An 11,420-nucleotide genomic window follows, 5' to 3' on the forward strand; every position below is an offset into this window, starting at 1 on the left:
CCTTCCACCAGAACGTCATCTGTTCATGGAGGCATTTGTGCAGATTGGTTATACATCACTGTTTTTATCTCCTCATCTCCTTTTTTGACTGTTAATTGTAGAGCCTCATCTACCTCTAACCTTGGCATATTTGTCTTCTGTAAATATTTCCAGTTGTGCTTCTTCTTCTTGATTTCTCCACTTGTCTGCTTTTAACAAATTTACATAAAATTTAGAGTAGTGTTAACTGTAAAATTCCTGCCAAAAAGTTTACAAACTCTTCAAGACTCTACCACTCACTTTTCAAACACTCTCCTCTTGGCTAAACAGTGGAGCAAACATTGGGTTCTTTGGTTCTTCCCTCCCATGTCTGCAAGAAGGATGTTTTACAGATGTCTTTGGTAGTCAAGCCAGCTTCCTCAGCCACCAATGAGTGATTTTTGCTGTGGCCAAATCAGGTACCTTGGACTGCTTTGTCTTCTCTCAGTCCCTCTGGTGTTGCTTTTCAAGAAGCTGCTAAGGACTAGAAGTTGGGCACATCGTCCCCTGCTTTTGGGTTGTTCTCATCAGGCAAGGGAGAACCACTCTGTTGCCTTGGGGGGGACTAATGATCCTTTACCACAAAGCCGACCTACGATGCTTGATCCCCAGGGATGAGCCTTGTTTTTTAGTTCAGTCCTTTTTCTGGTTGTGGGGGTTCTAGAAAAAGAAAATGGGAAAGGTAAGTACATTTTCTTATCCTGTTTCACATCTGGAAGACTAGATGTGTTTGCTAAGGGCTTATCAAAAGCCTTTAATTCTTCAACTCCTTATTCTTCACTGAGTTGTGAAAGAAAAAAAGATTTCATTCTCTTTCTTATAAGGATTGCCATTCAAAAGGATAGGAATTAGACTGGGATTGTATTTCTCCTTTGCCTGTTCTGCAGGAAGGGGAATCTGATCCTAAGGAGTTTTTCCTGTAGATGACCCCCCCTCCCCCCGAGACACACACAAGTTTTTCTGAAACTATCGCCAGAATGAATGCACTGTTACAGTGGGAACAGAGTGAAAATCCAGTATCGCAGCAAAAGTATTATGACTTTTTTGACTTATTACAACGGGATTGAAACTGTAGCTGTTTCTCCTGTTCTACCAGCATTATTGTATTTTCTTGACAGCCTGCAGTATGCCTGACACTACGCCTCCTGCTCTTAAAAAGTCTTGTAGGGTATGTAAGGTCAGTCAGACTCACAATTTTAAATTTTCTAATCCTAAGTCAGATTGCTCTGCTTTCCTCTCATCCCCTCAGATCTCGTTTGCTGCGTATCCGCTAGCACTGGGATTACATCTATGAGCTCCTCAAGTTTCATGGGTGTGAAAAATTAAACATGTTTTCTTTCTAATAATCTCATGTTTACTATTTTGTTTTTGGGACTTTTATAGGCTTATAGTTATCTACCCTTCTCTGTAGACTTGGTTTCCCTTTCTTTCATTTTCTTTCTATGCCTTGTCTATATATATATAAAAAAAAAAAAAAAAAAAACTAACTTTCTGCTTGCTGTGTGTTGTAGGAACCTTTTAGTTATGGCGCAATCAAAACCGTCCAGTTTCAAAAAATGTGTCAATTGTGGGCACAGACTCACACTTTCAGATGCGAAAATGAGTGTGTGGTATGTCTAGGGCCTTCACATCTAGACTCCTCCAGCTCCATCTGTGCTGGTTTCACCCAACAGGCATTAACAGACCGGAGGAAGAAATTGATCTTAAAAGGCCTGCAACCATCCATTGCCTCTTCCTCTGCTTTCCCTTCTACATTAGGGGTTCAACCCCCTCCAAGAAACATAAAGAGCGCAAGCGGTCACCAGAAAGGGCTCTTAGGATAGGTGAACCACTCCAGAAAATAGTCAAAAACTTCGGATCCAACTGACTGTGCTCCGATTGTGGTACAGGCTTCCCCTCAGCAACAGTCTCAGTTTTTCACCTGAGCCAGCTGCCTCGAGGCCTAAGTCTCCAATTCTGCAACCTTCCAGGCCAGTCTCTAGACCTCAATGTGTTGCGTCATCCACCTGGTCTTCCCATAGTCTCTCTGAAGCAGAGGTAGACAGGAAGCTGATGTTTCTTTAGGCACAAGTCCATCTGAGGGTTTTGCCCACTCCGTCCCCCTCAAGATCTGTGAGACATCAGCCTGCCTTGGCCCCAATAACTCCTTCTCCGATCCGACCCTCCTGTTTGGATTTATCAAGCCTGAAGATACGTGGTGCCGAGACATCTGAGCCGACAGGTACAAGTACCACGACATCAACAGTCTCCCTGATTGCCCCAGCTTCCACGGTTTCGGAGAAGAGCAGTTCTCAGTGCCACAGTTTCAGCTTAGAGTGTGAGGGGCTGATGTCTGCTGCAAAGTTTTTTTGAGCGGTCTCTTCCCCTCAGGGCTTTGGCACTTGACAGCTCAGCTCCGACTCCACACTCTGATCTGAGGGTTCTGTGGATTCGTCGGGCTTCTCCCTCGACAGGCTCAGCTCTGGGGACATTGCCCTTGATTTCTCATTCTCCCTTGGAATTCGAAGTGTGGAGAGGGTTTTCTCTGCTCCCAGACATGCCTTGACACTTCCTGCTTCAGCGCCTGGTCCCTCCTGAACAGATATTGTGCCTGAGACATCCATTCTGTCACCTCCAACACAGCCTATCCAGAAAGACTTCCAGTCTGTTGTCCCTTAGGAACATCCAGAGTCTTCCAACACCTCCCCAGAGCAACCCACCAAGGAGGTCCCTTGTAAGCATCAGTGCAAAAGGAGGCACTTTGGGTTCCCCATTGGAATCCCTCATGGAGGACATTCGTATCGATGAAGGAGAAGGGTCACCCAGCTCACCACCTGAAGTTGTCTCCTTTGGCGACATCATGGAAATTCTTCGCCAAAAAAGGTGGCTGGGCTGCCCAAAGCCCTAATCTGGAGAAATCTGTGTTTCTGGAAGCTTTTGGTAGAAGCCTTTATACTTCTTGGGGGTCCCCTCCTGCAGGATCCCCTTATTGACCTTGTTTCCCGCAGCGAGTGGAAGGAGCTGGACACCATGGAACCTAAGTCCTCCTCCAGACAGACCCCCTTGGACTAATTTATTTTTATTTATGTATTTAACATTTGCTGACTGGGAAAGTCCGATCAGGACAAAGTCTATTTTTAGTGGAGGCCTGGGGAGAAATGCTCCAGACGCATGTCTTTAGAATGTGGGAGGAAATCGGAGTACCCAGAAGGCACCCTGGCCGAGAATCGAACCGGAGAACCTCTTGCTGTGAGGCGACGACGTTAACCGCTGCACCACTGTGCAGTCAGTGGTGCAGCATGAATACTAATGCTATTCCTGTCGATGCCATGGTGGTTGCAGCAACCACCAAGAAGGAGCTGGCCCAACAAAGCTCCACTGTCCATCCCCCTAGCAGGGAGTCTAGGGCTTTGTTGGACAGATTTGGTAATTAGGTGTACTCTTCAGCGACTTGCCTAATGCGAGCGCTGAATTATTTGGCACGTGTAATGAGACTAAAGAGGGACTTGGTCAAGGAGCTCTCTAGTTAAGCCCCAGGATCCATCTCTGCTGAGGAACAGAAAACCTTTTCCTCCAGAATGGCCATCCTACAGTCCATATCCAACACATCTATGAGGCTGATTTCTCATGCTGCAGAAGGTACCTCGAGGGTGGCCAGGTCAGACATTTAATGAGCCTCCATGCCTGGATGCGGCTCTTTGATTTCTCGGAACCCTTCAAGGCATCCTTCACTGATCTTGGACCTACTGTCAGAGACGCGCTGTCACAAAGTGTAAAGGACGGAAAAAACGACTGCCACCGGAATCAACTTTGCTACCCCACAAGGCCCCTTCTCCAGGAACCAGCATAAAAGTAAAAAGCTCTGGTTTCTAAAATCTCAAGATCCTTTTCAGGATTCACTAGGACATTTTTCCTTCAGAAGCAGAGGTGGAAATGGTACCAGTGGCAGATGACACCCTCTGGGCCAAGGTGGTCCAATGAACTATGAGTCTCGAGATACTTCCTACAACAGGCCCCCAGTCAGTGATCCCAAAGGATTGCCTGACTGCTCTTCTCTGAAGGCTGTTGGGGGATATTTGTCTTTACACCCAACAGCCTGGGAAGCCATCACGAATAATTGTTTGGTGTTAAATATCATATCCAGAGGTTGTTCCATACCCCCTTCCGAAATCCCTCCCCAACCTGGAACCTCTCTGATGTCCCACCCAGTCAGATGGAGGCTGCAGCCTTAGAGATTTCAAAGCTGCTCACAGTCAACCAGTGTCCCTCAAGACCAGCTTGGATCAGGCATCTACTCCAGATTCTTTAGTTCCCAAAAAGACGGTGGACCTCAGACCCATTTTATATCTCGCCAACCTCAACATATTAGTATCCAAATCAAAGTTCTGAATGGTCCTGATTCAGTCCATTCTGCCCTTCCTACAGGACGACAACTGGATGTGCTCTTCAGACCTCCAGGAAGCATTCTATCACATCAAGAATAACAGGTGCTCCAGGAGGTTTCTCCTCTTCCAGCTTTGAGCCAATCCCTACCAGTTCAGAGTACTCCCCTTTGGTCTCACCACAGGCCCCAGTGTGTTCACCAAATGCATGGCAGTATTGGCAGCTCATCCAAGACTGCAAGGATTCCATGTCTTTCCCTACCTGGATGATTGACTACTCACTGCTCCCACCAGGCTTCATCTCATCCAAGCCAGGCACTACCATTTTCAGCTAACCTCAACTTTGGGCATCTCCATCAACCTGAAAAAGTCACATCTTCAACCAGTCCAACTGATAGACTTTATCTAAGCCCATCTGGACACAACACGTTGCTTAGCTGTCCTTTCTCCAGACAGGATCTCCACCTTAAGACTCCATATCAGAGAGATTCTGAATATTCCTGCTCCCCCAGCAGGTCTTGTCTTCGGGGCTGTGGGTTCCATGGCTAACACCACTACTCTTGTTCCAGTAGCACAAGTTCATACAAGAGTACATCAGTGGACCCTGACATTCCAATGGTCTTTACTGTCGTACCCACTAAGTCACCCAGTCAAGTTTCTTGAGTAAGCAGGGAATCCCTTCTCTGGTGGCTCCAGTCAGGTTCTCCAAAAAGGTCAGCCGTTCATCCTTCCTCGCCCAGGGGCCACAGTGACCATGGACACTTCCCAGTTCAGATGGGCGGGGCATTATCTGGGACAAACGGTCCAAGGCACATGGTCCCTTCTCGAGAACAACTTGCATATAAATGTCCTGGAGATGAGAGCGGTGCTTTTGGTGTTGCAAGCACTTCATTCCTCTCTCCCTGCTGGGACCATTGCAGTTCAGACAGACATGTCAGTTGTTTGGTGTATCAACAAACCGGAAGGAACCAAGACCTGTTGTCAAGAAGCCATGAGGTTGTGGCAGTGGGCGATCTCTTCCAACTGCTTTCTACTGGCATTGCACATTGTGTGGAAGTCAAACATCCTGGCTAACATGCTCAGCAGAACTATTCTGATGCCTCAAGAGTGATCTTTCAATTCAAATTCTTCAGTGGTGAATATAATATTCCAGAAATGGGGTCAACCTTACTGCGATCTGTTTGCCTCTCCTTCCAACACAAAATGCAGTGAGTTCTTTGTCCTGATCCCTCCTCAGGGACAATCGCCAAGAGATGCTGTAGTACATACTTGCCCCCCCTGGTCTGCGTTACGCTTATCCCCATCTTCCTCTCCTCTCTAGTTTTCTGCAGAAAGTGCAGAGGTTGAAGTGCAGGGTAATCCTCATTGCTCTCTTTTGTCCTCAGCAAGCTTGGTTTCCCCTCCCTTTGGTCTTGGTTTCCCCTCCCTTTGGTCTCATCTGGTTTGTCTGCCATGGACTCTGGATCCCATTCTAGATCTTCTCTCCCATCCATTAGGACAGACCCACCCAAACCTTGCGAACTTTAAACTAACCACTTGGTTGCTCCAACTTCAATGATGGCTAGAACTTCCGGGCTTTCATCCCCAGTGAAAAATATCTGCACTGCAGCACATAAATCTTCTACCAGGAAAATATATAACAGCAAATGGAAAAGGTTTTCAATTTGGGCCCATCTGCACCATTTAGACCCCTTTAGGGTACCTATTCCTCCCATCCTGGACTTTAGTCTCTATTTTCCTTAATTAAGCTAGTTACTCTACTGTGAAGGTTCAGTTGACAGCCATTTCCAACTTTCACACTGGGGAAAAATCATCTTCTTGGCCTCTTCCAAATTGTGCAAGGCCTTTCTAAAGGGTACCTTTCTGCTTTGCCCACCAATCAAAAATCCCACTCCCCATTGGAATCTCACTGTGGTTTTGCAAGCTTTGGTTTCCCCTCCCTTGGAATCTTCAGAAAAAGTTGAATTGAAGTACTTATCCTGTAAAACCACCTTCTTAGTGGCCATCAATTATGCTAAGCGTGTGTCTGAACTTCAAGCCTTACCATCCAAGCCTGTGTATTTAGTCTTTCACAAAGACAATGTTACTCTGCATACTAATTCTTCTTTCTTGCCCAAGGTTATTTCTGAAGGTAACATCAATCAGGTCATCAATCTTCTTTTTTTTCCCCCAACTTTCAAAACAAGGGAGAGTATAAACTTCATATGCTGGATGTACATGGACAATTGTGTTTTTATTATGACAGAACAAAAAAACATTTCAGTCTGACCAGCTCTTCTCATCCTTTTCAAAGACTAATTTGGGCAAACCTATCTTGAAAGTCACGTTGGCTGACTGGACCTCCAACTGTATTTCTCTTGTGTATTCTTCCAAAGGACTTTTCTTCCCCTTTGAAATGAAGGCCCATTCTGATATATCTCTTTCCACGTCCTCAGCCTTTTGGTCTAAAGTTCCCAGTGATGATATCTGTGCAGCTGTCATTTGGGCAAATTCTCATACCTTTACATCTCATTACAAATTGGACATTATTTCCAAAAAGAGGGCATCCTTTGGTTCTGCAGTGCTATGTAATATCATTTCATGAGGGCCACCCAAGATTACTGTAGCTGGGGACTCTGTCCCACAAGTTGAAGATTGAATAAAGTCAACAACTTCAGATAAAGAAGTTATGTACTCACCATAACTATCCATCTGAGTTGTTGACGTCATTCTTCAATCTCCCCTCCCTCCATCCCCCTTCCATAAGATTTAGGGCCTGGGGGATAGGCTAACAGTACTCATTTTTACCTGTTTGAGCTCCTGAAGTGCTTTCTATTTTTTTCTTTGTATATAAACAACTTCTTCTTTCGGCTTTTCCCGGTTAGGGGTCTCCACAGCGGATCACCTGTCCGCTCATGATTGGCAGTGGAGTTTTACAGTGTCAAGTTGCCAGCCCGGCACCAAGCCTTCCACAGAAGGCACACACACACTCAAACCTAGGGCCAATTTAGAGTGTCCAATCCACCTACAGCATGTCTTTGGGATGTGGGAGGAAACAGAGTACCCGGAGGAAACCCATGGTACCACAGGGAGGAAATGCAGACTCCGCACAGAAGGCACCCCAGCAGAGGATCGAGCATCGAGCCGTAGAACCTCTTACTGTAAGGTGGCAATGCTAACTGCTGCACCACCTATATATATATGTACATATATATATATATATATATATATATATATATATATATATATATATATATATATACTGAAAATACTTATATTGGAGACATTGCATGGGTTACAGCAGCAAACCCGATCTGAGGGGAAAGCAGAGCATTATGGGTAGGGGAGAAGCTCAGAATTTGCATCCTAGAGCTTTAGTATATGGCCGAGTTTGGTCAAATTCTCTGATCCGAATCCACAGGTTGAAGATGAATGAAGTCAACAACTCGGATTGAACATTATCGTGAGTACATAACTTCTTTTTGTCAAACACCTTGTGAATAACCTGTCCATTCTGATAAAGATGGTAAAGCTTTTGATAGATTTGTGAAGGGAAGTATATTCTTTTTCACCCTTCAGAATTCAAAATTGTCAGGCTCATATTTTTTTTTAATTCTGTTCGATACCCTAGGCAGTTTGACTGTGCAAAACCAGACCCCTTTTCAACAGTGTCCTGGGAGAAAAGCTCCAGTGAAGTGAACATTAATTACAGTGAATAAAGTAATTATGTTGTCTATGTTAAGCAAATAAATGTCAGTACATAGGTGTACATTACAAATAGTGGTAATTAAGTGAGAGAGGAATGAATAAGAATGTTGTTGTTAAAAGGTTCAGGAATATGGACAGAGAGGAATGGGTATGAATATTAAAGGGGGGGGTTAAAACTAGTCCGATAAAAGAAGCATATACAAGTGTAGAGAAGCAAGTAGGGGAAGTGTTTAATTATGGAGAAAGAGGAGAGTGGCTCAGTGGAATGATTCTTGAGAACCCAGTAAAGAGGTAATTGTATGGAAGATAAATGGCAAGGAAGAAGATAATTGGCAGAAGTAAGGAGAAGAGGGAAAGGGAATTGTGTGGTAAAATGTAGCCAAGTAACCAGGAAAAAGGACAGATCCAAAATTTGTGCAGGCAGATTAGGTTGCTTATGAATAGACTAAAGGATGTTAATGGTCTTGGATTAGAAGGAAGGGTATTCCATTTTTATGCATTGAAAGTAGAATAAAGAGAATCTTTGAAAGACTTGTATGACGTACAATGCATTGGGTTGTATATGAGGAGCAGAGGAAGTCTAATAGGAAAGTGACATTGAAGTAAAGAATTCAGGGAAGAACATTTGTCAAGGAATGAAGTGTATTGTAGGTAATTTTTAGCTGTAAGAAATAATTTGTTAGGGAGTTTAAGCCAACACATTTTTATGTGCAATTCAGTTATGGGAAGAGTTGGGCATCTTAGTAGTAAAAGTAGGCATTTTGTCTCCATATGTCTAAATATCTGCTTGTTTCTTTTGAAAATTTGAGAAAGTTAACTGTTTACCTTACTTATTCCAAGTTTAAAACTTTGAATTCTTAATAGTGTCTGTCTTTCAGCTAAAAAGAACACTTAATGAAGTGTTCTTATGACTCTGCTGCTTCCAGGGAACTTGCTACTGGATCAGTAATGTAAAAATTTGCTTTGTTAGACCCTGAAAATTTAGAAGAGGATATGAAAGCCTCATTTTTAAATTTCTTCCCCAGAGAGAGAGGTATCATTTGGCCCCTCTTCAGCTGAGGTCCTTAAAAGATTTGATAAAAGAGGAAAGCTAATTCGGGGGGGGGGGTCGCACTTTTTCAACACTCTTTCCCAAAATTTAATTGGACCTTTCCTACCAATTTAGGGTCCTTTTACGGGAAACAGAGTAGACAGTATTGGCAAGGTACAGGCAAACCGTTTCAAAAGCCAATGACAAGGAGGCTCAAAAAAGAAAGATGGAGTTTGCCAGAACCAAAGACAGTCCAGTGGAGGCCTGCATCAGTTGGACAATTCTTCTGTGATTGTCTTTTGCTTGCAAACAAGATCTGGGGATTTGGCCCAAAGCATCATGGGACAGGTGTTAGCCTCGAGCCAGTGGAAGCTCTCGACCTTTAGTATTCGTCTGAGTCGGAGCCATGAACGGCTCCGAACCCAACCAGCAAAAATATAGGCGAAATGGACAACAAACATGGAACATTATGAGAATACATAACTTCTTATTTATTATTACTAAAAAGGTAGTTATTTACTTAAGTATTTTTAGTACATATAACAGTCACTGAAAAGACTCCCCCACCACATTTAAACTGTCCTTCACTACACACGGTGCAAAACTCCTTTACAATATAATATGCAGTTTATATCATTATTTTCTGCAAATGAGAACAAAAATAATTTCACATGGTTACTTTGATGTCCTCCTAAACATTAAAGACGAGATGTTATCTTATAGTCCACCCACATGTTTAATAAAGTCAACACAAACACAGTATTTTCCCAGGCACTTATTTGCAAAGGCTTATTGTGAAGACTGGTAGAGAAGGGTGAACGCTGCCAGCCTAGCCAGATGGAATTTTGCAGATAATTCTATCATTTGTAAATATGAATGTGAATCACAGGCTTGTTGTCTTAAATGAGAAAAAAATGCTGTTACAAAAATGTGGCAACAGTGCTTTCTACTGACCCATTAAAAGCGTGATGTGACCCCTTGATCTAAAGTAGGCTCCAGTCCGGCTGGATGAAGGCTTTCCTGCCTGTTGTTTTAAGGCTAAAGTTAATGACCAGAATTTACACGTGGAATGTCCTTTATTGCTCTTAAGTGTAAAAGAATGTAAATGCAGTTTGTCAGCCTGGGAACACCAGCAAAGTGTGAAATGATGTAATGTTTTATCAGAACTGCAGTTTCAATTTAAACCGTGAGAACCAGAACTGAGCATTTTGTCTTGGCTATCCAACTCCGCAATCTGCCTGTTGTCTTATGTAAGTTATCTTAGACTTGTGTTTTCTTTTAGAGAGAGCTATAATTAGAAAGTTGAGACTGTTTTTCTGTGATGTGAGAAATGTACTACTGAATTATTTTAAGTATTTCTGTGTGATCTCTGAACTCTTGAATAGCACTGACTGTGTAGTAGAAAGTATTGTCTTGTGGCTTAATTTATTATTAAATATTTTAAAACCTTTTAACTGTGGCTGGTTTGTGTAGAGATAATCTAAGCTCTTAAGAGTACTTGCATGCCTTTGGTAAAATTGTACAAAGCCACTCTAATAGCTTTAGCCTTGGGCTGTACTACCAATTGGATAAGATTGCACAGTAATAATTAGACACCCTCTTAAGTAGCTGATAAGTATTAGCTGGGTGGTGGCAGTAATTACTACCGTATAGTCTGGGTAAAAGGGGCACAGCTGGAGAACCTGTGCCAGCCTTCCACAGAAGTGTCTGTGTGGTTGTGTAAACTCTTATCTCAAAGTGTGTGTGTGTCAGCTACTTAGGCAGGGACACGAAGCACTTTTTGGACAGAGAGGGTGCTGGAGATTTTAGCTTGCCCAGCTAGGCTGAGATCTGGACCCTATAGCTGTGCCAGTGGGGAGTCTTATTGGGGACCTGGGGAGCAAGGGGAGTGACCAGCCCCGGACTGATTGTGACCTCTGTGTACTCTTAAGGGAAATTGCACTTTACTGTGTGTATTTGTTATCCTTTCCTCCTATATGAGATGCCCCTTTCTGGTGTTAGTGGTGAGGATTGAGGCTCCTTGATTGCTGGGCCAGGGCACGGGCATCACACTTATTTTATAAATGTGATTGATGCTTTATAATTTCACACACAGTCACTAATTTCAGTGTTGCTAGTCTTCTTCCTGATTATCCCCATTTCACAACATTAGACTCTGGTTCAAGTGCAAGGTACCCTGATTCTTTTAGTCAATCCTTGTGTTTTTTCCCATTTCAAGCATTTTCCTTTGAAACATAGGGAAATGTTTTGCTGACAAAGTATCTGTATGAATTTTATTGTCAGAAGAATGAGAAAAATCCCCTTCTACTTGCTTGGCTCACTTT

The 11,420-nt window shown here is 43.4% G+C and overlaps 1 protein-coding gene across 2 annotated transcripts in view; it reads left to right on the forward strand.

The window, feature by feature from the left end:
• The window catches only part of UTP23 (UTP23 small subunit processome component), a 193,823-nt gene that overhangs the window by 168,713 nt on the left and 13,690 nt on the right, over positions 1–11,420 (forward strand). The window lies entirely within an intron of this gene.

This window comes from Protopterus annectens, chromosome 3.part1, assembly GCF_019279795.1.
Source record: "Protopterus annectens isolate FY-2018-M chromosome 3.part1, PAN1.0, whole genome shotgun sequence".
NCBI lineage: Eukaryota > Metazoa > Chordata > Ceratodontiformes > Protopteridae > Protopterus > Protopterus annectens.